The sequence below is a fragment of the Ornithodoros turicata genome, chromosome 7 (assembly GCF_037126465.1).
Source record: "Ornithodoros turicata isolate Travis chromosome 7, ASM3712646v1, whole genome shotgun sequence".
Taxonomy (NCBI): Eukaryota; Metazoa; Arthropoda; class Arachnida; order Ixodida; family Argasidae; genus Ornithodoros; species Ornithodoros turicata.
This window is the reverse complement of record NC_088207.1, coordinates 49,985,203-50,013,020: the sequence shown is the minus strand read 5'-3', so window position 1 is coordinate 50,013,020 and position 27,818 is coordinate 49,985,203. Positions and strand designations below refer to the sequence as shown.

Genomic DNA, 27,818 nt, shown 5'->3' with positions numbered 1-27,818 from the left:
ACGAAAGCTCTTTCACTTTTCATTCTCTCGTCACTCCCTCTTCTCTCCTCTCCAATATTCTTTATTGATTTCTTTCACAGTTGAGTCTAATCCTGAATTTGGGCCTGAAGGGGCTTACAAGCAAAGTACATAAATGTGGCTCAGAAATGTCGTTGCTTGAATATCGGACGGCTGTCATAGCAGGCGTGCGTCTGCTACAAATCGTCTGTGTCGTGGACGGCCTTATCTTTTGTTGTACCGTATCCCTCGCTCCCACTTCCTTTTTACTTTCTTTTGTATGCGCGTATGTATGTGGCGTATGAATGGCGGTCAAAGAACGTTGTGACAGCGACGATTGACAGCGGTGATATGTGAGCCGCGGGCTACTGCATTCCGCAACCCTGTTGCCGCACAAAGCTGCCTATCTAGACGGCTACGTAGTCGACTGCAAAGTCGACGTCAAATTTACTTCCGTTTTTTGTTGTTAGACTTATTCGAAAGAATGCACGACCTTAACACCACTCTTTCTGAAGCAACAGCAAACGACAGCACGCGGTGCCGACTGACAATCTGACGTTGTCAACAGGAAATTGGATACAAGGAATTTTTCCAGTGACGGGCAATTCTGCATCATATTTCGATTAAAGTGAACCGCAGCGCTACGCCAGCAGTCGCCTCTCCGAGACATGTCTTCCGTTCAGAAAAGAACCTGTTCTCCCTTTTACATGAAGCATTAATTCATTATTCCACAATAAATGTTTCATGTCAAGATGCAGCTGTAATGTCCAGTAAACGACACAACAGATCAACCTGGGATCTTCCATATGGATCGTCTTATCTGTAGGACTTATCTGCATGTATTAATCGCGTCATTTGTCTTCTCCGCATAATGTTATTCCCTTTAATGAGGTCGTACAAAACTACCACTCTTCTGATAATCAGTGGGCCTCTTTTCTAGTGGTGAGTCCTCGTAAGGTCACCCACGACGATTGACAGCGTCCTCATGAGGAAGCAACAGAAACGAAAATAGTTCTCTGCCTCGGGATAGGCAACTCTCCCTTCGGAAAAATCACAATTTCATATTCCGGACTTAAAAAAAAAAAAAAAAAAGCACAGCAGATATCAGTTTCAAATGCAACACGGGCTACAAGAAATCGTTTCCGCAAACATACAACAACAAGGAAGACAATCAATACACATCCACAGGTAGACACTAACGACCGCATGATGACCTTGTTTGTCAACCACCGGAGATGACGGTCGCCGCAGTACGACTACGCTATGCAAATGGGTCTGCTGTCTGCGCAGCTCCTCAGTGTCCCTCTTTCTCCTTTTGTCCGTGAAGCGACCGGATTGGTCCCTCCCTCAAATAAGGGGATAACATTTCAAGGTTAAAGCGCAACTGTTTTCTTCTGTGAACGCATGCCGGTCTCCGAATTCCCCCTTATTGCTGCTTCGTGATTGGACGGACACTTCGTCACGTGGCTTCTCCAAACTTGACCCTCTCCCCTGTGCGGCGACAAAGTGTCGAGCAACATTGAAACCGCAAAGGCCGAGAAGTGGCATCTGCCAATCGGTCCCTCGAATTGGATTGGATTGGATGGGATTTGGAATAATTAAAAGCTCTGAAAATGGTAACTGCAGTGATGACATTTTCGCAAGCGTGAATGCGATTCGCTGACCAGCGGGTCTGATGTTACATGGTGCCTCTCGTTGACCTTACGACGTCCACCAATCGTCCCCTGTAGCATGAACGTTCCGAACACCCGACAGTATTTCAGGACTTCCTCGCAACGCACTATAACAATTGGAAACGTTGTGCAGCCCTCAGTGCGTGTTGCTTGCCTGGAAAAGCGCAAAAAAAAAAAAAAAGAAAAATAGAACGAGCAAATCAGAGAAAATGAATTCTTATCATCATCACAAGTTTTCACTGAATTCGAGCTTGACATCTCAGGCTATTGATACAGGCATATGGCGATTGGTACAGCTCGAAGCACACTTAGGAATAACGCAGTTTCATGGTTCGAAACACTCTATAGCGGAGGCTGTGTAATGTGAAGGGAAAGAGCGTCTGAGACACGACATTCTGTTACGGGGAAGTCCGTCTTGATTCGGATGCACTGGCCCGGAATGCAGCGAATCTAGGCACGACGCACTCCCCTCCAACAGGAGTAGCATAACCCAAACACTCTCTCCGTTCAACCCTCGAAAGTGCCGCTGCTGTGACTCTTCTCCAGCTCCCGCTAAAGTGGCTTTAGCTCCTGCCAGTGAAACTGCGTTATTGTTAAGTATGCTTCGAGGTGTACGAGAACCTCCCCAAATAACGCTCGTTTCTTCATTTTTCTTCTCTCTCTTTTTTATTGAGGGTGATGATAAATAGGGCGCAAACGGAAAAATACCAAGAGATCAAGATAAGAATCCCAGTTGGCGCTCCTTGCAGACGACTCTCTGTTTACAAACATGTGACGTCACGAGCAGTCCGGTTCGAGGTTATATTTTGCTGTGGTGGGCAAGAAGCGGAAAAAACATGCGAAAAAATCGGCTCCGAGATCGAACGGTTTCGGCGCGCTGCGGAGAAACTATGAAGTACGGTAGTGTGGATAGCTTCCTCACGTCGTCTGCTTTTATACGTTCATTCCGCGTTCAGAGCAGTAGGTGGAGCATTGGGGAACCGAACAGTATTGTACCATCGCGTCACAAGTGATCTTCCGGCGAATATACACAAGAATTACGGAAAATAACCGTCAACTCCAAACATTGGCCGGCGTGTGATCCACACTAGAAAGGTGACAGTGTCGCCCCCAATAGGTCGATCTCGCAGCGAATAGGCTGATAAAGCTGATAGTGCCCACCAGAATGCTTTGCGCGGAGGCGTTACGTAATCAATGACGTAGGTGTGCAGGTCGTCTATAGGCAAATATTCGAGTTTACACAAAATGGAAGACTGCCAGGAAAAATGCCTCAGAAAGCGGAACAAAAAACAAAAAAATATATATAGCACAAGAAGTTTATTGGAACGTATTTTGATACCGGTAAGGCGCGACTACGAAGGATGAAAACTGCAAGACCGTCAAATTTAATGCGAACTTTCAACGAAAACAGAAGAAACCTCAAACATGCTTTGAAAGGAAGAAAATCTGCGATTTCACGCACAGAGAAGATGAAGCCACCTACAAACTTCACAAGAACAGCGAAAGAGAAACCTCATATATTCTTGATGTAAACACAATCTTTGGACCGCATTTATGCAGTCTATCAGTTCGTTCCAGCCAGCAACTACGACCGTATCTGCGGCGTACGTAAGTTACATGTAAAGGTACAGTTAATATTCAATGGAAAGAAAGCGACAAATAAGATGCCCGCGTAGCCGAAAAACAATGTAAGATCTGCGTTGCAAGCGTTTCGTACACAATAGCACGACGGCGGCATTTACACAATGTTTATTTCCTTCGACAAGGCACGGACGGAATACAATGTCGCGAAGCAAAGGACACAATGGACCAAACGGACTAATTTATTAGGAGGCTTACGTGGGAGCTGTGGGAACCTAACAGCGCACGCGTTTTGGATAGCGCGATGATGCAACTTATTTAGAACGTTAGAGATGCGAAGCGCCTCAATAATGTACAATACTGAAAGAATAACGCGAACGGTTTCGAAAAGAAAAAAAATCTTTGACCAGAAGCAACGCAACCGGATCTGTTTCAGCAGCGACAAGCACAGCCGCGGTGCTGGTAGACGTCCCCCAGCAGGACCCCCAGCAGACGCGCGCAGAAACATGGCCCTGCCGACAAGCTGCTATACAATGTTAATCGGACTACCCGGAGCTCACGGCCAATAAAGCTTTCATGACCCTGAATCATTGAGCGCGGTGCGGGGGAACGCCTTCGGGCTTACGGCCGTTAAGGAGTCTTATGATTTTACCTGCTTTACGCGTGCAAACTCTATGTTCAATTATGGAGAAATGCAAAGAACGGTTGGGAAAGACTTGCATTCTGAATGAAAAATAATCCAATGTGAGAATCAGTTGGATAATTAATTTTCGACGCAGATCAGAACATTAGTAATGGACTGGAAATGAGGTGCGCTGCGCGGTCAGGCAGGATGTCCTCTCTGAATGTAGAATTTTTGTTGAAAAAGAGAAGTCCATAGCGCGTACAGCAAAAGGCAGAATGAGAAGGCAGTCTTGCAACTGTGGTATAACGGTCCGAAGGCACGGGAACGAAACCGAAACCGTTTTACCCAGCGGCGTAGCCAGTAAGAGTGCGGTGGGGAGGGGGTTCAGTGTTGTATTTGGGAGATGAAAAGCGATGGTGAAACCTTCTCCCCGATATAAAGTTTTTCTAGGAACCGTCCCGAAATATTAGGGAGTTTTAGCAAATCGGAAGGTCTATACGATAACGGTTCCGATAACAAAAAACAATCGCGTGATTCCTTTGACGTGGTTCACATCATTTTTCTTATCTTTGATTTGACAGCTTCCTTTGACAGCTTTCGAAGAGCGAGCTTTTCCCATCTGCTAAAACTCCCTATTTTTCCTGCTACGCTACCGTATTTTGCCGGAGTCGATTACAAGTAAATATAACCATAGTAGTTATGCAGTGGGGTCAAAAGAATGGCTAGCAACATGAAAACACCGTGCGGATCCCGAAACCCAAGCACAGATACCGTCGCTATTGGCGTAGAGAACCCTTCGAAACAACGCCAATACACGTAGTCGGAGTTACGTCAAAGAAGGGCACGGCTTTGATTCCGCTCGCGTTTGTTTGGGCACGGTATCAATAACATCATACGAGCAGGGAAAGTTACATCCAGTACGCACAGAGTTATCAGCGATATCAGAGCTGGTTGAAAGGCCGTGGCTCGCTGCAGATAGGCAGACAAACATTACGTCACTCAATCTCGCTGATCAATCAATCAATAATCATGATTATTATTTCGCTGCAGCATTCATTCAACATTCAGTGATTCGAAACAGTCGTTATCGATTGCGTGGTGGAAGAAATACATACTGGCTGTTAGGGAGCGGCTAAGGCAAACGCTGTCCGGGGTCGACACGGCATTTTCGATATCGCAAAAATACTATTTTCTATCTTGGCGTAATACTGAACATACGAACTTATAGTAATTTGCCGGTACTGATGCACGAGCGCACCACCCATTGTGCTAGTACCTTGTACGCCGGATGCACTGAACGTAAGATATTCAGAGCACTAATACAGGAGAAGCCACTGTGACTTAGTATGCGTCGGGGACCAACATCCGATCTTGTTGAAACACAACACTGCTCGCGTAGAGAAGCGTGCTTTTTTTTTTTTCATCTTTCATCTTTTCTGTGTTTTTTAAAATTTATTTTGTGATTATTTACCTGCGAACTAGTAAACCGACACTCCGTTTGGCTGACCTTTCCATTTATCCTTCCCCTTTCTATTCTAATAAATATATCCTCCCACGACATCCTCCTCCTCATCTTTAGGCCTAGGGTTCCCGGCATAGCCTTGCACAAAGCGCCAACCTGCGGGCGATGTATCCATTGTGCCATGCTGCCAGTAGCTTCACTAAACGAGCATACGATCTAATGAACAATGCCATTCTTTCATTTTCAGAATATGCAGGTGCTCTCGTCTACACATTATGAACATTACAAATGTTTAAGGGTCGTGATATACAAAAAGTGCGTTGTAGCGAGGTCGGTATTTAGCTGCCCCGAAATCATCCCTTTCGACCCTGCACGTGGGAGGCATATCCACTACTTGAGCTATCGAACGGTTGCCTAACTTTTCCCCGTTCATTGAGTGCACTTATCAGGCGACGTAAAACCGCCGAGGCAGGGCGGCCTTGAGACAAGTGACATAGGAAGCGGCAGTATCTACGTAAAAATGCGTCTTGTAGAAGAGACGACGGCTGCATGTCTTCCCCACAAGGGAATTCAGCGGCAAAGCTGAGATCGTAACGATTAGAAATGTTGTGGATAGTGGTCAGAATGGTCGCCCGGAGTAAAGTGAACGGAACTTCGGAGACCTGTCCAGGGGGACACGCCTTCGGAATTGTCCTCATTTCCTCTTCTTTCTTCGCGCTATTCATTCCTTGAAAATTTCGGTGAGCATCAGTTTAGAATATTTTTTTAATAAACAGGGTCCGTGTTGATCGATATTTATGTTTTTATTTGTTCCCGATAAAAGCTCTGACCTCATACATCCTCCATGGATGTGTCATGGCGATACACGAAAAAAAAAAACTTTTTCCCTCGCATATCTCCTCATTTATCCTTCCCCTTCTTTCCTTTTCATCCCCCTTTCCCTTCCTCTCCCTATCCTTCCCCCCAAGACCCCGTATATTTTGGACCAATAAATCAAATAAATAAAACAAGCAACTACAGCAAGCAACAACAAACAGTTCTGACCTGCAATGCTTCCCTCACGCACCAACTTGTAGCTCCCTTTTCCTAACTCTCCGAAGCGGCTGCACTTTCACACACACACTCTGGTTGACTGCACTCGTTTCCGCATCCGTCGTATCCGATTTATTATTAAATCCTCAAACAATCCTCCGTCTTTCACGCACGCGCACGCTTGCGACCAGCCGGGCCGGGACACCGCTTCAATCACACGGATATTGGAACCGAACCGACGTTGCTACCGCCGCCGCTGCCGCTGCTGCAACACACTCCGAGGAGCCGCTGCAAAATTAACTCCGCCGGCTTCGCCCGCGTGGCTCGCTCATTGGCAAACTTTTGACGCGCGCGGCATCACGGGAAACGGTGCGAAAAGCAGAACCAAGAAGCAAAAACGCCCGCAGCTCCCTACCGATGCTCAAGGAAGTGGTTGAAGAGAGCGAGGAGGAAAAAAGCTGGTGGTTTGGAGGATGGAGGAGGCGGCGGTGGCTGAAGAATGTTATGTGTGCCGAAAGCCACGTGTAGAAGTTGGCGCGCGAAAGAGGAATCAGTAGAACGGAAAGTGTACGTGGTGCTATCTGGTAGTGGATGCGAGAAGTTGTAGATCTCGGAAGTTTATCGTCCTCGTAGAGTGTTTGGAGCGATGGGCGAAAGAGGGAGGCAATGAAAAACGGGTTGAAGAAAGAAGAATGCGATGCGAAGGGTGGTGATAGGAAAGGCTTCTTCGCTAGTGCAACTCCTCAGTAAAGTTGAGACATGTGATAACAGGTGGGGGCGTAAATACCAATGCTTGAGAACGCAGAGCATGCAGTTCTCGAAGCAAAAGTGTCAAATGAGGAGCTTCTTTTTTTTTGTGTGTGTGTGTGTGTGTGTGTGTGCAAATTTTATAACATTTACAGCGCTGTTGCGACAGCTTGACCTTTTGACGCAGGTCTGCAGCACCACAGCAAATAGAGCAAGGGCAAATGCAAAGTGAACACCAGGGTTAACAGAGCAACATCTTCACGCCGCCGAAGTGTCCTGCGAAATATAAAGAAAGAGCGAAATTCCGAGCATGACACACAACGGCTCCACGTTTATTTATTTTTTCTATCGCATCACACATCACAAACAACGGCTAGAGATCAGTGGCCGTAATATATACGGAGGGGGGAGGGGGATATATTTGTTAGCGGACAAAACAAAAGGGGGAAAAGAAGGAAAGGTCAGCCAAACGATGTGTCGGCTCGCTACTCCGCAAGTAAATGATAAATAAATAAATAATAATAATAATAATAAAAGAAAAACATAGGATAAATATACGTAGCTCCGAAGAAGGTCGTTTGTTTCGGAAGCGCAGTTCATTACCATTCATTTATATAAGCGTCATTATGGTGTGTATTAAAAGTATAGCATCGCCATTTCCCACCAGCTTCTTCCATGCTCTTCTTTTCTTTTCCATCTCTATTGCTTCCTGCCACATGACCTCAGGTATGAGATCCGTTGCTATGGCGATAATTGGCAAAGAGCGGAGCAGCCACAGACGCCCATTCCCGATAATTAAGTTCTCCCGAGGTCTTGACTGCAAATAAGACGTTTCCCAATAAGGAGAAGAAAAAAAAAAGAGTCTCTTTGTTGTAAGGCACCCTTTACTTGGCGTCTTTGTCTTATCATTCTGTCCGTGTTGCTCCTATGATAATTATGCTTATATGATAACCTAGTGTACTGGCCCATTCTTGAACGTTATCGAATGTTAATTATGCAATAATTATGCATCAATGGGCGCGAGTGTCGCCTTCGCGTTCTTGTCTCCTGTTACTCTATAGCACAATTATTAGCGAATTCAATTGGAGGCGTGAACAGTGACGACGAACTTTCGCGGCTTGTTGCGCCCTCTTCGTGGCTTCGAATTTCTGCGCAAGGTATTCATTTATTACGACACGTGACATGGTTCCGCACAGCTCTGTTTACGCAGCTAAACTGGTGTGAGTCTCCGAGATACGTAGGACTTGGGATATATTACTATGGGACGAATGTTCACATTACGTACTTTGGGTACCCATCAGAGTGTTCACGATAGGGATAAAAGGACAGGAAGGACAGGAAGGATAAAACTGGAAGTGAGTGTATTTTCCGACAAGTGCGATTGTCGTGTATTCGACGCTACATGCACACACGAGGTAATGCACGGCGCTTCGTTCTGTTCACATAAGGAGACTCTTATGCTATGTTCAGGTGGATATTAAAGGAGAAGTGAGGTGACTTCAAAAGTTTTTTTTTTCCCTTCGTTTGTCGGTGCAGAGTGTCCTCCAACGAATAAAATGAGTTCCTGCGAAAGAACGATGATCGCAGGTAATTTAGAGAGAGAGAGAGGGAAAGGGAGACTGCATGGGTGCTTCTCCTACGTGCACTCCGGCGCTGCAGTGAAAGCACGCTTTACAGGAACACGCCACTAACGGACGGAAGGACGGACATACGCTTTGCTTGTCTTCATCCCCTGTTTGCAAAATGCATTATGCGTTTAGGAAGTACGGCCGCCGCCTTTTCTAAACGTACTCCGGCTGCCGTCGATGAAATGACTCCCACCTATTCCGCGGTAACGCTCATGTAAGGCATTATCCCTGTCCCAGACATGGTCCACAACGCACGGATCTACAAATGAGTAATGACTAATATTTTGTGCTTTGTAGCAGCAATAGCAAACATCAACAGGATACTATTTCGCAACAATATGCAGTAAGATTAAACGTACCAGTGCTAGAAATACAAGTATAATACACATAGAAACAGTCACCATATGCTTACATGAACCTTATCAATATACTCTACTCTATAAAATGCGAAAATCAATCTTCAAAATCAATTTTGTTCCTTTGGTATGTCACTCTGTAGGAAACAGAACACGCGACTCCCATTTTTGCTGAAGGATTACTGATTTTAGCTGAAGGGTGCGACGTGAGATAAGATAAAACAGAACAGCCACATCGGCATTCAGGGTAATTTTTTAGACGGGTCGAAATCATGATGTATTGAAATGTAAAAAAGTTTGCGGTAGTATACCCGAGCGGACTCTAGATCTATTGAACCAACGAAAGCGGCTCGATAAACCGTGACAGCATGTCCCGCATAATGCGCACCTAACTCAAGGCCGGCGTATGCGCGTGGACAAACTAGCTGGAAATCAATGGCTACTGCATTTGCATCGCAAATAGGCCGTTTCTTTTTTGCACTTCGATTGTACATCTGACTTGGATATGTGAGAGCATGAAAGCAGACATCCGATGCGCGATTACTATGCGAATGTGGGGATGCCCGTTGCTTCTGTCAAATTTGGGGGGGACTTTAAAATAGCGTAACACGCAGGTCGGGGAATGGAGTTACGATGCCTGCTTCTTGCTGCTTCTATCCCACTTTCTTTGCAGCCAGAGCGCATGGACGTCGAATATTACACGTCGATTGTGTGATCCTTGTATACAGACACTCTACAAAAAAAAAAAAAAAAAAAAAGAAACAGAGATTTTTTTTTTTTTTTTTTTTGAAACAAGATGCATTTGGGGACTAGGGATTAATTTTAGGGACCATTGCAGAGCTGGGAATAAAATTCGGGGTCAGGAGACAAAAATAGGGTGTAATTGCAATCTAGTGAACTAAAAGCTGTAATTGCTTCCCAATTTACTGCCTCCTTTTTTCAGAGTGCGACTGATTCATATCAAATGTGTTTACATATTTATTTCACTTCGTCAATAGCACTTAGGTCCCTTTTAGTATCTACGCCTTAATGCCGTCGGCGACAGCTTTTCTCCGCTTTCATAACTCCTATTTATTTATTCATTTAATTATGCACCTTGCACCGCCAGTACTATGCCTAACAAAGAAAACGCGTTAAGAACTTGGCTTGAAAGCTGGGCCTCTGGTATTCGTCCGTATAAATACACGTATTCGTAAGAAGCAGTGTTCCAGGCGTACTGCAGGTTAGCAGAGGGGATGCACGTATTTGTTGTGACATCGTTTGCGTTTAATTAATTGTGAGTTTGTGTGAGTTTAATTAAAACGTGTGAGTTTAATTAATTCATGAACGGATATGCCAAAGCGGGATTAGCTAGCGAAGAGCACAAGCAGTTTTAAATGTCTAGCTCATCCTGTTCGACTAATTTACTCAAACGACAATCGAAAAGCAGAGTTTCATCTGCGTAGTTTTCTAGCTCCGGCTTATGCATTAACGAAGCTCATTCATGAGTGGAGAATTACGTACACAAAGAGAAGCTTTGGATGCGTGCAACAACAACAACTTTATTTTCGGCCTTGGAGAGTGGGGAGTTTCATCGCAACAGGCGATACTCTACCCCAGTGCTTGGTGGAATGGGGGGAATAAAATAACGTGCCCCTTTACAATAACGATGGATGCGTGAATGACTATTGACGTCCGCAAAGCCCTGTTGCTACAGGTGTCTCCTTCGAACTGTATTAAACGTTGTCGCGGGATACGAGCGTTACGCAATGCACTTTGTGAGGTGAGAGCATATCCTACAAAAGTTCGCATGGTTATCGTCGAATTTCATCATCTATTTCATCCGAAGCCGGGACATCATCTCTGGCATGTTCACGGTTATTGCTAGAATATTTCCAGCGCTCTCCGTGTCTATTTTGGCACGGCAATGCACATGCAGGAAGCGCTATACCACACTCAATGGGTGGCGACACCTATACAGTTCAATTCAGTCAACTGTAGTGATCACTCTTCGCAGAGACCCTCGATAAAGTGTCCCCGGGGTGATGTGCGGTATGGGGAATAAAATTATGTCAAAATTGTAACCACACGCATGACAACATAATAGAAACGGTATAAAATCGGTTAATAAACTTACGAAACCGGTACAGGTCTTTGTGCGGAATGCTTGTCCCACTAACCTCAGCCTTTCCCATTGTAGTATACTGGCCACATAGAGTCAGCTTTGTGATTTCTCGAGCTTTTCACAACCTACGAACCTAGCCGGATGTCCCCCTTGCTCATCTTTACCTCCGCCTCGATTCACATCGCGGCCGATCGGCTTCTTAGGCAAGACTTGTTATATCACAACTAATGATTAACCCTCACGTAATATCACAGCTTATTATCATACAGTTATTCAGCTTCGCGGTAGCACCAGTGCTGTGACGGTTCGCGGAGTTTATTATTGCTGTGTTTACCAACCTCTGGAGCCATGGTGACAGACAGTATCAATAATGTTAATCATTTGGCAGTTGCACGCATACGATTATTGAGCATTTACGCTGGGACTCGCGGAATGAATCCTCATTTTATAACAGTTCATGCACAAGTGGTTCGTCTGGTTCGTAAGAGACGGTGCTTTGCTATTCCCGCAGAATGACACAAAATATAGGAAGTTTCGCTAGATGGCAAGCACTGGTGGTGGTGGTGGGTGGTGATAGGGCTTGCCGTTGTCGTCTTCACAGGTGTGGGCAACGTCACGACTGACGCCCTGGGGAATGTACGTCCTGGGCCGACTTCTAAGGGAACTATGCCGACATAATGTCTGAAAGCGTCTGAGGAAAACCCAGGAAAAACTCCAGACAGCACAGCCGGCACCGGGATTCGAACTCGGGTACCTCCCAGTCTCGACATGACATGGCCAGCACGCTAACCACTAAGCCACAGGAGCTCGTGGCAAGCATGGCAAGCACTCTATGAAAACGACACGATACTGGAAGCTGTCAAATCATAGTCCAGCTATGATGTCAGCAGCTGCAAAGGAACAAGGCGATAAGCGCATCATGTTTTCAAAACCGTTCTCGTGAAGGCCTTTCTGACCTCCTAAAATTCCTTAAATGGCCACTACAATGCAAAAATAACGTGTTCTGAAATGATAGTCCGTGTTTCAATTAGTATAATACAAGCAAAATTAGTTCATGAAGCGCTACCGTTTAGAAGATAAACGCAATGAAAACAGAGCCGTCTTTTGTGGTGGTGCTGAAAGGGCTTGCCGTTGTCGTCTTCACAGATGTGGGCAACGTCACGACTGACGCCCTGGGGAATGTACGTCCTGGGCCGACTTCTAAGGGAACTTGCCGACATAATGTCTGAAAGCGTCTGAGGAAAACCCAGGAAAAACTCCCGACAGCACAGCCGGCACCGGGATCCGAACCCGGGTACCCGCCAGTCTCGACGTGACATGACCAGCACACTACAGACAGAGCCACGCGAGCTGGTAGACGTATGTCTGAAAGCGCCTGGTATCCTCAGGAAGCAAAGAGTGGCGGCCTCCAATCAGACAGCTGGAGAAGCGCACGCTTATCGTGTGCGTGTGAATTTGAACCGGGTATTGTGTAGTGTTGTGTACATGCGCGGCATGATGCGCAATGCTGCATTTTTCAATACCGATTTACTGAATCGTATCCCACAACAGTAACCCGAAACATTCTGGTGACAGCAATTATCTTCACGTCCTTAGGACAGCGACACCAGTTCGCTTCGCAAGTCGCGCAATGTTTTTCGCCGGAACTGCTCCATGGCGTGGCACGCGCTTACACGCGCAGTATGAACTAAAAGCACCCGATGTATACACGATGCACGAACTCCCTTCACTGCGTACTGCCGAAGCAAGAAAGAGTCCGGTATAAATCTGATTGTAGCTCCGTAACGGAATCAAAGTTTTGAATTACGACAGAAAGTGCGAAATTAACAGAGCGTGTAATGTAATTTGAAGTGAAATTGTGATGGCATTCTACTATCCCTTTAATTATTTGCTTTTAGTATTAGCGGGGAGCGACTAAAATGCAGATTGCGTGACCTGTTTCTATTTCGAACGGCGGGAAGCGGCGACAGCACGCCACGTCTGTGGTCGTCGGACATTCATAGCATCCCTGAATAAGAGTCCCTCTGGTGCCCTGAGCTTTTATGTTTGCGCCCGTATTTGTCGCTGTAATAGGTGACATGCAAAAGTAGCGCTCTGATTCAAGCACGTCACTTGTGACGTGACGTGCACGTGACTGTATTTCCTAAATTGTTCCAGAGGGGAAATTAAAATTACGGTAAGATATGGGTTTGCGCGCTACACGGACGCGTCAGTCAACAAAGGTTGCCAGCGTGGAACCGTACGCTACCCGTAGAGTGGGATCCCTGCTGGGATATTCAATGCCCTGGACACAATTTCACACAAACCACAAAGGGATGCAGAAGGTGATACATTACGAGACAGTTATACAAGGGGGCTCCTATCCCAGAGGCGAGGTTGACTCCACTCTGCTTCAACGTCCTGCTCTCCTGCTTTGCAACAATGTGGTAAAACCGAAATTCAACCTGCGGTAGGCAGTCTATAACACGCAACGCAGCAGTTACAGTCAATAAACATTGAGAAGCGTGCAGATCTGCGTATGAATGAACACCACGTCAACATCCTCACTCATATATTCTGTACCTGCTGTGCGGGTAATCGATAGACAGTTTAACATCCATTCGATACCAACCCATCGTGGTCACGCTTCACTTGGAATGAGAAGCTGTGCCAAGGCAAATCGGCATAGCGTCATCGGCAGAATTCATTTCGCACTTTAAGTACTAAGAGTTTTATGGCTGGCCTGTAGTAGTCTGGTAGAAAGCTGGCTGAGAGCTCCTTTTGTCCGCACACTCTATGACATCTTCTCTGGTGGGACCCGCTCCGTACCCTCCCAAGATGTGATGTGATGTGATGTGACAGAAAAAGAAAAAAAAAATGGGGGCACCTCGCAAGAGTCAGCGTCGACTTAATCCAAAGTCGAAGCTTTAACATTACGAAAAGCGTCACTCTTTTTTTTTCTTTCTTAATTCTCCTCAAAGTTTGATCTTTTATATATTTCTTGTGATACCCTCCCTATGAAATAAATACTTTGAAGTAATAAATGAAACTGCACGTAACACTTTACAGTGTAATTGTTTTCGGTACCGTGCTGTGTTATATTTTTCATATACACACCTTAGAAAACGATGAAAGTCTACTGAATCCAACAAATGGGTGGATAAACTTTGTCATGCACGGTGTGTTGTCAGATTTGTGTCCCAGACCACATTGCCCGATTTTCCTCGTCACATCCATAGTGGAACCGCAAATCTATCTGACAACAAAGGAACTGGGCTTGCCACAACGTTCCAGAATACGGCTTGTCGTGCCACATAGCAACATCTTCAGCATCCTCAATCATGTCAATCTACCCGCTGTCGACAGTTGATACGTCGTTCCTCATCCGATCGATATCGCGAACACAGCTCACGTCGAGCGCGAGCTGAAGTGCGTTGGTGCAATGTAGGATCCCACCGTTGATCCACGTTCGACCGAGTTGTGGTCTAGATAAAGAAGGATCGCTCCCTGGGAGAGGAAGATGCGCTAGAAGCACGATCACCACAGCGTGGCGAGGAAACGCTTAAAAATTCATGGCGGCGCGTACTGTTACCCTGGGCAACGCGGCAAACAGCAGTAGCAGCTTTACTTTCTTTCCGGGATAAATATCCAGCCTTGTTCTCTCCGCGCGGGGGCTGTGGCAAAAGGCTCGGCGTCACAATGAAAGGGAGGGCATGATTTGCAGGGTTTTTTTTTTTCTTTCCTTCTTGGGATCAACTTCGGGATGCGAGTGAGTGTGTGAGATGGCACAGTGTGACGAATGGTACGGGAGTTTGTATGTCGGGACGAGGTGTTTCTTGTTTAAAAAAAAGTGGAAGGTGCGACTTTTTTGGTGTAGTCACCTTACTCTAAGGAAAAAATGCTGTGGAAAGGTGGTAACTTCTGTAGTTACGACCCTGGGTCATACATAGCGTCTGATAAAGGGTGTAAAAGGGTGGTAAAAGAAATTATCGTATATCCCAATTGCTACAAAAAGGCGTACGCCCGGCCCCTCGCTCACCGAATCGGAAGCGGTAACGCTATCATTCGTAGGTAGCAGGTAGAACTTTGCAACCTTTTAGGCACAACATATGCGACAACTATTACCTCCTAAAAGGTGGAACTGCTCCACCTTTTTTTTTTCTTTCTGAGAGTGCTTAGTTGGTATAGTGTTTTCATTTTTGGACTTTTTAAGGGATGTTGGGGCATCTTTTACGCGCTTTACCTGAACTCGACCGATGTTGTGACTTTTATGCAATGTGTCATCAACATTATCTGCTCATAAGGGGCTCACGCGGTGACTGCTGTGTTTGTGCTATGACTGCTCGCGGCTTACGTAACGTCGAGAATGGCGTGCTTTGACATGTCATTGTGTCATACCAAGGACTCGTATCTTTATTCTCCCATCACCTAATCATTTCATATCCCATGATGACCAGTGCGCCCTACGTAGTGAGCCACGAATTAAATGTCAAATCTCCTCATAAATTGATTGATTGGTAAAAGAAAAAAAAATTACATGTTAGTCAAAATCTCCTCATTCATCATCACTTCACCTATTGCTCTTGTTGTCAGCTGGCACAGTTGAGTTAGAGTAACTGCAATAAGAAAGTAATTCAAAAGCTACATTGTGTCAGTAGCGAGGAAGAAACAAAAGTTAACGCACGAAAAAATGCAAACTTTTTTTTGCATGTAAAGAGTCTTTTTTCGCCACCTTATTTTCGTGGCCAACTTTTTTAGACATGCTGGGTTTGATATTGAAGCTGTTGTCTTCCAAGTTCATCAAATGCACGCACTTTCATATTATCAACATACATCCCGCGGAAGACCTCCGAAATTCACTCCGTATTTTCTATTTCAGGTTATGTCCCCATCACGCTTACGTAGTAGCCATGCCATACAAAATAGTTCTCAACGGTCAAGTTACTCACCGGTCACTGTTCCTCTAGGAGATAAGTTCCAGAATGGGTTCACTCTTTTTCCTCACAATACAGCACACACTAGCACACTATTGAAGCACCGAAGACCACCGAAGGGTTCTTCGCACCAGACAAGCCAATCCCCGCCTTTCAGATAAACACGTCGTTCCGTCGTCTACCACAAGGGGTCATCGGGGACATTACAGACCAGGACCAGAAGGCTTCATCTTGTCGCCTTCTTAGTACCGACGCTGAACTGAGTCCGTCCTATCCCAAGCCTTCATTGGGGTCAACGTCCCGGGGAAGATTTTGGGCACCTTCGAGCGTTTCAAAAAAATTTTCACCACGTACGCGGCTGGTGATCGCTGCTCAGCGAAAACCAGAGTGCTGCGTCGGCAGGCTTCTGGAAGAAAGGGCTTGCATCACGTGATCGCTGCACAAACTTTTCATTCGCTCGTATTAAGCGCATGGATGCAACGTCACGCGCGTGTCAGCAGTGATCGAGAGACTGATTGGGTGGCTGATGTGGAAAGGGGTCATCGGGAGCAGATTGAACAAGACACGGGGAGTGTCGTATAGGAGGAGATTTAACGTGGACCTCCGCCGTGGTGCAGGAAAGGAAGGAAGTGGCCATATTTACTGACGAAGAAAGTCTGCCGTGGCAATGCCGTCCTACACTGTTAAAACGGAACTTCACCACATAGCACGCTCCTAACCAACCATCATACCAAATGATATCATTCTGTGTCATGATTTGTTCAAAACAGGGGGGAGGCGCCTATCTGGGACAAGATAATATGTCCCAGATAGGCGCCTCCTCTCATTTTCAACAAATCAATACACAGAATGATATCATTCGGAACGATGGTTGGCTATGAGCGTGCTATGTGGTGAAGTTCTGTTTTAACAATGTACTCTCTTAAAAATGAACGTCACCGCATAGCATGCTCCTAGCCAACCATCATCTCGAATGATATTGTTATCTGCCCTGATTTGTTGAAAACGGGAGGCGTACGCCTTTTTTGTGACACTTATGCTGGTCATAATTGTCACAAAAAAGGCGTACGCCGCCCTTTTCAGCGAATCAGGTCAGATAACGAAATCATTCGAGATAATGATTAACTAGGAGCGTGCTATGCGGTGAAGTTCATTTTGAAGAGTGTACTACTTACGATAGATACGTTGAAAAATAAAGAAAAACAGAACTCGCAGTGCCGTACAAGATGTGTATAACGTTATGGTAATACAATTCGTTCCCCATTCGTTCTCAGCCATATAGCTGCGGAAACCGCTTCTGAGCCTTCTGCTTTGCAGCGCGACGAACTTCCTCACTAAAAGTCGACGTGGAGCAAAGCATGTATAGTGCGCACTTCATGACACTATACACTCTAAGAAAAAAAAAAAAAAAGGTAGAATTTTCTACCCATCTCGGTAGAGCTGTATTGCAACCACGTTTCTACTCAAACCAATTTTACCTTTTGGGTATAACCGCGGAGTCGAAAGAAGCTACGGAGTAGAAATTGACGTTCTGCTATAGCTTGGGTAGGAAATTCTACCCTTTTTTTCCTTCGAGCAAGCGTGAGAGAGAGGAAGAAGGGAAAGGGACGCCGCCTCTTCTCCCCTCGGAGGAGAAGGCGCGCGTGGACTGGCCCGAAATGGTAGAAGTACTGTCGTTCTACCGGCTTGGGTAGGAAATTCTAACTTTTTTTTCTTGGAGTGTATAATCCGAGAAGAACCTACACTGTTCAAACAGAGCTTCACCACATAGCACGCTCCTAGCCAACCATCATTCCGAATAATATCATTCTGTGTCCTGATTTGTTCAAAACAGGGGGGAGGCGCCTATCTGCGACCAGATAATCTGCCCCTGATAGGCACCTCCTCACATTTTCAGCAAATCAATACACAGAATGATATTATTCGGAACGATGGTTGGCTATGAGCGTGCTATGTGGTGAAGTTCTGTTTTAACAATGTACACTCTTAAAAATGAACTTCACCGCATAGCACGCTCCTAGCCAACCATCATCTCGAATGATATCGTTATCTGCCCTAATTTGTTGAAAACGGGAGGTGTACGCCTTTTTTGTGACACTTATGCCGTTCATAATTGTCACAAAAAAGGCGTACACCTCGAGTTTTCAATAAATCGGGGCAGATAACGATATCATTCGAGATGGTGGTTGGCTAGGTGCGTGCTATGCAGTGAAGTTCATTTTGCAAGAGTGTACATATGGCACTCTTCAATGCATATAACCTTTAAAGAAAGTAATATCTCGTTTTCTTTCCATTCCGACGTCTTTCTTTCAAGTCGCTTTCCAGTTCCAAAAATATGTCGACGGCTGAATGGATCTCACCACCCACGGAAACCATTCACGGAGCACGACCCAATAAAATCGACCCCGTATCATCATCTGGGTTCCATGTCACAGACGACGTCCCCTCTAATGACATCAAAGAAGAAGAAAGTGCGCTATATAACGAACCATCCTCTCTTTTTTCTGCTTTTTTTTTATTCTACCCTGTCGACGTTCTTCCACGGACGTGGAAATAAGAAGGCAGACGAGCACTAGAAGACGACATAGGTGCAGTGCAGCCTCCAATCTCATCCTGCCGAACTACCTCTGCTAAATAACACGGGGATCTCATCAATACAAACGGGGGCTGAGTCAGCCTCGTCGTCTCATCGCTGGCGTAGAGAGAGAGAGTGATGGAGAGGAGAGTACCTTTTCCCGGTGTCGGAAAAGTGCTTCAAGAGCTGCTTCTATGGAGTCGTAAAGACCCAACGAACTTTGCGGGCGCTTTTACTCTGTCAGCGAAAGGTGCTCCAAAAACCCTTTTGACATCGGGCTTAAATAAACGATAGCAATCGATGGGGGGGAGGACAAAACCGAGAAGGCGACAGTTTCAGCTTCTACCAAGGGAGGTTTCTTGCACTGCGTGACATGGTAAAATGAACGATGCTGTGCTGGAGGGGATGGATGTTTTTTTGTCATTTGTTTTCGAAGTGGTAGTCGAAAGATAAGGCATTTTGGAGGCAACTGCTTCGATGGTCCTTGAAGGATGTGTAGGTTTAGAAATTTTTGGGATGAGTTCAAGAACAAAAGATGGTAGTATAGAGAGAATGTAAGGTGACAAAGATGTCCAACAACTTAAAAGACGGTTAGACATAAATAGTCAGTCTAGAAAACTGTCGGATCAAAACGGAAATCTACTGTGACTGTCTCCTCTCCAAGGCACAGTAATTACAACCTTGTTAAGAGCGAGACGAAAATGGAAGCGTATATGCTCGCATTTTCCTCTTGTTTATCCGTATCATCTTGCTCATCCGTCTGCTGACGTGGTGTCGCGATTTTAGGGCAGCCTAACTGAAGTGCTGCATCCAACGGTGAAGTGAAATATTTCTGTCGGTCAACCATCGCGGAACCAAAGCACGACCAACTGAGCATTCCGGCGTCGCAACCGCACGCGCGCGGTCAAAATCTCCCCACAGCACCGCCGCTATACAGTTTAATTCCAATCCAATTTATCTCGACGAAAATTGCTCACGCACTCGATTCTACGGCAGACCCTACGAAACACATTAGAGGGTAAGTGGGAAGGGGGAAATCCTGGTCCCCCCCCCCCCTCTCTCTCGCTTAGATGACGCTAAGCCCTCCAGCGACGACATTAGACCGGGCATAGCGTAACGCCACGACCATCGTAATCCGGCCACCCGCCTGGATTTGGGGGAAGCAAAGAAACATCTATAGCTTTGGTGGATAGGTTAAGCTGTTTGTGGAAAGGGGTCGGAAAGGAGGAAAATTGGCGGTGGCATCCGGTTGCACGTCGGAGAAGGTGTGCGGTTGCATGACAGAAGGGAGTTGTGGTTGCAGAGTAGTCTGGGCTAACGTAGACGCTGCTGTGGTTGCTTTGGCCTGCATTGACGTGATATACAGGGTGTTTGCTCTAACGTGTCCAGAAATTATATTTAAAGCGAGCGATAAAAGAAAAGCACGTGGTACTTTTCTGCAACTTGAGTAAGAAACAGGTACTGATTCCCCAATAGGACCCGTTTCTTAGGCAAGTAGCTGAAAAATAGCGCTCGTTTCTCTTTTGTCGCTCGCTTTAAATAAAATTTCTGGACACGTTAGAGCAAACATCCTGTATACTGTCATGTATTCGAGAACCGCGGCCGGATTTGATACAATGTGACGAAGAATAATGCGAGACAAGTGATCATACTGACTATGAATTGAATCTCGATCAAGTCAGGACATTGCCGCTCCTCTAACTTTTTAGACTTACTATGTTTTTTATCTTCAAGTGTTGTGGAGTAGCCGGCTCCTGTGTTTTGTAGGAGCTACCATCTCTATATTTTTATTTTCTAATTCCAACTCCAACTCCAACTCCTCAACAATTTATGCGAGGTTTTCACCTCAAGGGGTGGGTTCAAATTTCGCAGAAAAGGCAGTAACCGCTTGCTGCTACAACGTGTATTTCTATGAAATATACTCGTATCGGAAAATAATTTATGGCGATGTAAGTATTGTCAGTCAATGAGATCACCGAACCGAGATTTGAGGAAAACTTTCGTATGGTGTCGCTCCTCCCTTAAGGTTTGTCGTTGTTGACAGTACGGACCCGCACTACCCGTAATGCTCAATACTTTTTCTTTCTTTCTTTCTTTTTTTTGTGACACAACTAGGCCATAGATGAAACACTCACTGGTACTATGAAGGAAGGAGATACCGTTAGCGAGCGTTTTCCCACTGTCCCAGCATATAAGTAAGTAATCAACAGTTGGGTACGGTGAAGAAACCTGAAGTGGAGAGTTTATCGGCACTTCAATAAAAGTGCTTATAAGTCCTTTTTGCACTTCTAGTGCCTCCACTTCAACGTGCTCTCGTATCATTTTCATGAGTGAAGGAGGAGACCCTCCACGAAAACGAAGAGTGTAAGGAGAACGGGGCAAAAAGAAGTAACCGTGGCTCTGGAGGCGCCCCCCTGGTTTTATTTTTTGCCTGAGTTATAAAAGGGAAAGGGAGAAAGGGCGGACGTTGCGTGACACTTACTGCGTGCGTGACAACCTACAGGTCACGTCTCCGCGACAACGGTCACGGCATTAAAGACCACGACTCTAACGACCAGGAAAGGGCGAGTCGGGAAACCATTAGCTTCGACGCCATAAACATAACCACGCCGTATAGCACAGTGACAAAAAGAACGCACTGTGTGAATACAGGTGGATAGGAGGGAGGCTAGAGATATAGAACACGGTCGCGTCTGATTCCGGTTGCATGAGTGCCGAACTATGTTATGACCACGACCTACTAGATTATAACGACCATGTCATAATCGGCAACTCCTATGAGGAGCCCGCCCGTCCGCACGATCCGCTAGGGGCGCTACTGATCGGCCCGCGACATCTACATCATGATTGGACAATGAAAATTTGAATTTTGAACGCGCAGAAGCGGACGTACGACTACCGTAGCAGACGACAGCAACAGCTCCGAGGAAAACGCCTAGAATGATGATGATAATCAAGTTTAGAATGAAACATCTTCCGTGGGACATCCACCGCTTGTACAAAAATACTAAGGTAAGCTGAAGTACAAAGTATTGTAGAAGTTGAGGAAGCAATAACCGGGACGATGAGAAGCGCCACCGCTAGTTTCCAAATGCGGCGCTGGGAAGGAGGTGCGCCTATGACATGGTCGCTGTAACCCAGTAGGTCGTATTTATGACGTAGGTCAGCGCAATAACTCATATTGGACATCGGGAGTGTCAGAGGCCAGAGACATTATGGTGTAGGTTAAGGACTATAGTAAGTAAGGGATTAACCTGTTAAGTTATAGGGAGACGGCCATGTTGGCTCCTACAACAGAAGACTCGGCTAATATTGTGGAAGCATTGAGTTCGATTGAATTGGTTTTTATTCACAACAAGACGAGGGAACCTAGCTATTGAAATGGTGAACGAGCCTCGATGTCATTCTTTTATATGTGTAATCTAATCCAGAAGAAATTCGACGATGGTGACGAACTCAGTTTTTATAACAGTCCAAGTGAAACTCGACAATGGTTCCGAAGATTGAACGGCTTAACTCAACAGGCAAAGTTCGCCATCAGCTTCGTGAAGTCTAATTCCCGAGGAATTATCCTAACACATTGAAACATTTGACACATTTTGTTATTTCCCATACGCATGTTACAAAAACGAAAATGTTTAAAATTCCTACCGTTGAATATACGCCGTCGTTCGAACTTCTCAAAACACAACCCAAATGTGGCTTATAGAGATTTGTTAAACAGCAGCAAGAGCTCAAGAGACGTTCGCGAACACATTTTCGACGCAAATAAATACAACTCAGTAAGCGTACAAAGTCGGGCAAGTTGGCCGTTATATTCCATGTTAAAAACACCTGTCATGCTGTCCGTCTTCGTTTTGCGTACTCGTTTCCAACATGGAAACACACCTGCTTTATAACAGTGTGATACTTACTCTTCTATTCTCTTTTTCCCGGGCAGAAATCCAGAGACCGTATCTTCGCGCATGTTTATTCAGATGAGTATCGGAAGAGAGAGAGAGAGAGAGGCCACGGTTCGTCGAGGTCTCCATCGGCAGAAAACGAGAGGCTCTTTTAATCTTGCCAAGAGTGATGGATCTTCTTATCATCGGAATATAAAAGGGTCCCTTTCCGCTTTATTTCATCCCATGCCCCGTGGAAAGAAGGAAGCCCGGCATCGATGCGCTGCTTGGACCTCATCAAGGGATATGTCCGAGTGGAAGCGAGAAAAAACGGCGTGTCTCCGCGTCAATACTTTCTTTAGAGGAGGCGGGATTTTGTGGTTGGAAAATAGCGAGGATGATGTTTGAACGCCGACATCTTGTTTTCGATGTCGGCTGCTGAAGCAGTGCGTTGTGCGGAAAAGAGAATTGCGTTCGAGGTGGAAGGAGCGTCAGGAGCGTCGTAATAAGGCCGCAAGGGAAGAACTATACGTGCGCACGAGGAAACATGGAATAGAACATGTTTTCTGTGCGGTAGCCATTTTCATGTTGCTTTATTCTGTGCGTTAGTGGCGGTTTTCCCATGTTCCGCAAACTCGATTGCATGCCGATTATTGAGAGTTCGATACTGAAGGCATGATGAGTACTATCAGAAGAAAGAAAAAATGGAGGACGTTACCGTAAATAGAACCACACTCTAAAAACAAAGCTTCACTGCATAACACGCTCTTCGCCAACCACCGCACCCAAAGGTACAGTTGTCGCTCCTGATTTGAGAGAGAGAGAGCAGAACGCATTTTGTGACAATTACATCCTAAAAGCAGATTGTGGTGGTGGTGGTGAAGAGGCCGGGTGACGAGGTGGTGATGACGAGAGAGGGGGCGTACGCCTTTTTGTGTCGACCATAACTGACACAAAGAGGCGTACGCCCCCCTCACTCTTCGAGTCAGAAGCGATAACCCTATCATTCGGGACAATGGTTGGCGCACAGCGTGCTATGCGGTGAAGTTCTGTTTTTAGAGTCTAGTAAAACTTTCACAAAAAGGCGTACCTCTCCCATTTTTCAACAAATCAGTAAAGAGAACCATATCATCCTGTACGGTGATTGGTTGTGAGCGTGTTATGCCGTGAAGTTATCCTTTAATGCTCTGGTCTTCCTTCAAATCCGCGTACCTATCCTTTAATCTGCTCCAATTACCTTACCTTACCTATCTTTCTAAAGTGGACGAACAGGTATTGCTACAACTCGTGCTATGTTTTGAAAGCCTAATACATAATTTTGACGCACTTCCTATCCATCAAAGGAGTAACTAATAAATCCGTTCGTTTATCTGCTACCGTACCGGTACCACTAATCAGTATCCTGATAGAACTTTAATCAAGGCTGAAAAAGGGATCGATAGAGGATTCCTCCCATGCCACTATACAATTAGCGGTAGGCTGTTTGAAAGAACGAAATGTGTACGAAGACGGGAGATGCGGCCAGCCTTTGTGTAGACCAGGTTTTTCACATCGAGTGGCCTTTCAATATCCGAGGCCTTTTTCCTGCCCCTAATGACGGGCCCTGCATCCGGGCTTCAGCGGATGGCGGCTCTGACAGCCCAACATCCCGGAACAGTTCACCGGAAGTCGGGCGCTTGGAACCATGGGAAGACCATCGGAGTCCGTCGCATTGTTTAACGTGCAGAGAACAGCTGTGAAAATGCGTTAAAGGAGAGAGAGAGTGTGTGTATGTGTGTGTGTTTAAAAATACGATCGTTTCAACTGCACAGAATGACGCCATTGCCACAGAATGATGCCACAGAATGATTTGTGTACGCCTTTTTGTGACAATTAACACAAGTGCATAACCGTGCATTCACACGGGCGACATTCTCCAGAATACTACAGCAGAAGATGCGAAAAACGTCATAGCTTTCTGCTGTCACGTTATCCCGACACCTCAACATCGTGTCTTCACGCGCCGCCGCCACAAGATATTCTGTAGCAGACGACAGGAAAAGACACTGACGGTGTCGTCTGCTAAGTGTCGTCTGCTAAGTGCGCGATACGCCAGTCCCGATATTTCAGCACCGTGTGAATGTTCAACATAACACTGGGCGGAATTTCGGCTTCGTGAGTAGTGTTTTTCGCTTTTGCAACTAGAATCTTACGTGAAGATGGCGGACGATGTCATTCGGGATTATGTTTAGCTAGTCCCATTGCTGTTACGAATTTCCGATAGTATGTACGTATCCGATAGCCGAAATCCCAGTTTCTTGTGATATTTTTCTTTCATTTCTAATCCAATCCAATCCAATCATAGTTACACGCAAGCTCTCATCCAGGGGTATTTCCGATCACAGCTGTTATTCGTATCGGTCGAAGAAAACAATTACCCAGGAGTTGTGGTTTCTTCTTCCCGAGCCTCGACACAAAATTACTATCCGGAACGTTGAATACTATATAGGCTACGAACACACTACAAAATCCAGACATGATAACACTGTTAAACTGCGATACGATGAGTTTGCATGAAAATTTGTTAAACAAAATAGTATTTCAAACGTGGCGTGTAGCCTTTGTCATTGACACCGTGTTTCGTATCTCAATAATTTGAAACGATAATTAGCGTACATTCGTTGTTGAGCGACCGGACATTTTCCCTTACGTACATTTTGCGCAGTTTATTGTTAGGTAGATTCGCGGTAATGACAACGATGGCCGTGATAATAGAAGAAGAGGAAAAAACAAGAATATGGAGATGCAGTTCCTATACTTAAAGGGGCACTAAAATGCACAAACACGTTCACTTGAAATCACGTTCCAAGCTACGTTAATTGCGTATTTGTTATCATAGTTCAAAACTTTCATTCCGTTACGAAGCTACAATCAAAAATATAGGGGACTCTTTCTTGCTTCGGCGCTAACCAGTGAACTTTTCAGCACGTGCATCGGTGTTTCTAGTCTATGCTGCGCGTGCACGCGTGTGCCACGCCATGGAGCAGTCCCGGCGAAAAACATAGCGCGCGTTGCGAAGCCGACTGGCGTCGCTGGCCGAAGGACTTGAAAATAAATGTTGTCAGTGGAACATTTGCGGTGAACTGTTCTAGGCTACAGTTCAGTGAGTCGGTATTGAAAAATGAAGCAGTGCGCATCATGCCGCGCATATACGGAACACTACAATAGGACCCGTTCCAAATCCACACAGTCACGATAGGTAAGCGTTAGGTCCTGCTGTCTCATTGGATGCCGCCAATCGTCGCTTCCTGTGGATCTCATTCGTTGCCGCCCAAGACGGCTGTGTTTTCACTGCGTTTTTCTTCTAAACCGTAGCGCTGTCTGAACTAATTTTGCTTGTATTATACTAATTGCAACACGGACTTTCATTTGAGGGTAAGTTCTTTTTGCATTTTAGTGCCCCTTTAACGTGGCACCGGCTACCGCAGAGCACATCCCCATTGATGTAAACAACTCCGAAGTAAACAAGTGTACAAGCACAGTACGACTGCAGTTCAATGAAAGCCAGGAACACATCAAGCGCTATACGCTCTAAATGTCGATCACGACAGAAAATCGGACTTGCTGGTAAGCTAGCATTATGAAAAGGCGCTGGAGCTACGATACACAGGCGAAAATTGTTTACGATTGTGAAGTAGATATGTTGTCAGTGAAGTAGATATGTGTCTACTTGTCTATTGTCGTCCGTGTATTGTAGCTGCACTTCCATTTCACAATTCTAAGTGTCGGTTCGGGGTTACTTCATTTGCCCGATTGTTTCTGTCTGTCACGTCAACAATTCTCATTTCGTCTACGAGTGATTTCTTCCTTGTAGCCGATGCGTTACCTCGCCTTCTTTTTTTTCCCTCTGAGGTTCCTTTCTCAACTCTTTTTTGTTTCAAAACGTCGCAAAGCGAATACAGCAGAAAAAAAAGAAAAAAAAAAAAAACGTAGAGAAAGACGCTTCCGTTTTGTGATCAACTCGAAAAGGGTTCCCCACGTCAATGCATTGATCCGAAATACGTTCGTGTTCACCTTTCCATCAAGCACTCGTAAAACATTTTGGTGCTCCTACGTAGCATGATTGCGTATCTTGCATGCTGTGGTGGTGGTGGTGGTGATGATGGTGATGGTGGTAGAGAAAAAAAATATGGTCATGATGGCGCCACTCAGCGTGAGATCATACGCTCCAAAAGGATTGTGTAAAATGCATGAATGCGTGTGTATGTGGTGCTGGAAGACATGTTCGTTATTTCTCACGAATACGACTCTTAAAAAATACAACAGCGTGGGGTTAACTTCAGGCTAGAACGTGCTATTTAATTTCTCGGATTGGCGTGAACCTGGTATACAATGGGCGTAATTGCACCCTTCTATGAACACTGCACATTTTTTTCAGTATAGGTTGCAGACTAATGGCAGTACCGGAGCCATGCACGAAAGCACGCCGTACTCTTTCTCGCATTGATGTTCTAGCTAGTAAAACTTGCCTTTAATTTTAGCGCTTGTTTCAGCTTTGCTGTTTATAACGTCTGCTGCAAAAATACATAATAGTGCCCCCCTGTGTTTGTTGCAGTCAGCATATTACGGTGTACCCGCCACTGCAACGACTGTTATCCACGGGTGGAGGTGGTGATTGCGTGGAAAGATTGTCGTTACGTGCCTGTTAACCGCGGTCCGGTTCACGGCGCCATGATACATTCCGTGTCTACTTTCCCAACCTTCTGTTTCTTCAAGACTCACGCACAGGACGCGCGCTTACCATGGCTACATAAACCGGACATATAACTATTGTCCATCGTTTATCATATTATTTCGCACGCAAAGTCGCGCCCGCGCGCACATCACATGCACACGTAAAACTCCAGAAGAAACAGCTCGCACAAGCAATACGATTCGGATGTAGCATGTAGCACGTACCACGTGATCCGGAAATGAGACAAGAGTGACGACACAGCTCAGAAGCGAGGCATAGACGACGTCATCGCTTGTGAATCCAGCATGTCACACGTCACGAACTTGCGGTACACACCTGTTCGATCTCTTCAAACTCCTTCTTTTCAAACACCTAGCACGCACTCTAACACCTGGAAACAGACGCCAGTTCAGTGCCTTACAGGGCAGCACGCGCAAAGTGCAGCGTTAAATTGCGTACGACACGCAGCAAGCACATTGGAATGGGTCCGTGCTGCGATGCAAAGAGCCTGCAAAAAGACACCAAGTTCT

At 45.7% G+C, this 27,818-nt stretch overlaps 1 protein-coding gene across 3 annotated transcripts in view; it reads right to left on the bottom strand.

Moving 5' to 3' along the window:
* LOC135401434 (excitatory amino acid transporter-like) overlaps positions 1-27,536 on the bottom strand; it is a 76,924-nt gene extending 49,388 nt beyond the window's left edge. For 2 of the 3 annotated variants that reach the window (XM_064633847.1, XM_064633846.1), the window contains exon 1: positions 6,383-6,750. The gene's annotated coding sequence lies outside the window, so the exon portion shown is untranslated. Of the gene's footprint in view, positions 1-6,382; positions 6,751-27,512 lie in introns of those variants that run through there. The other variant, XM_064633849.1, reaches the window with a different exon arrangement.
* Positions 27,537-27,818: the final 282 nt, after the last annotated feature.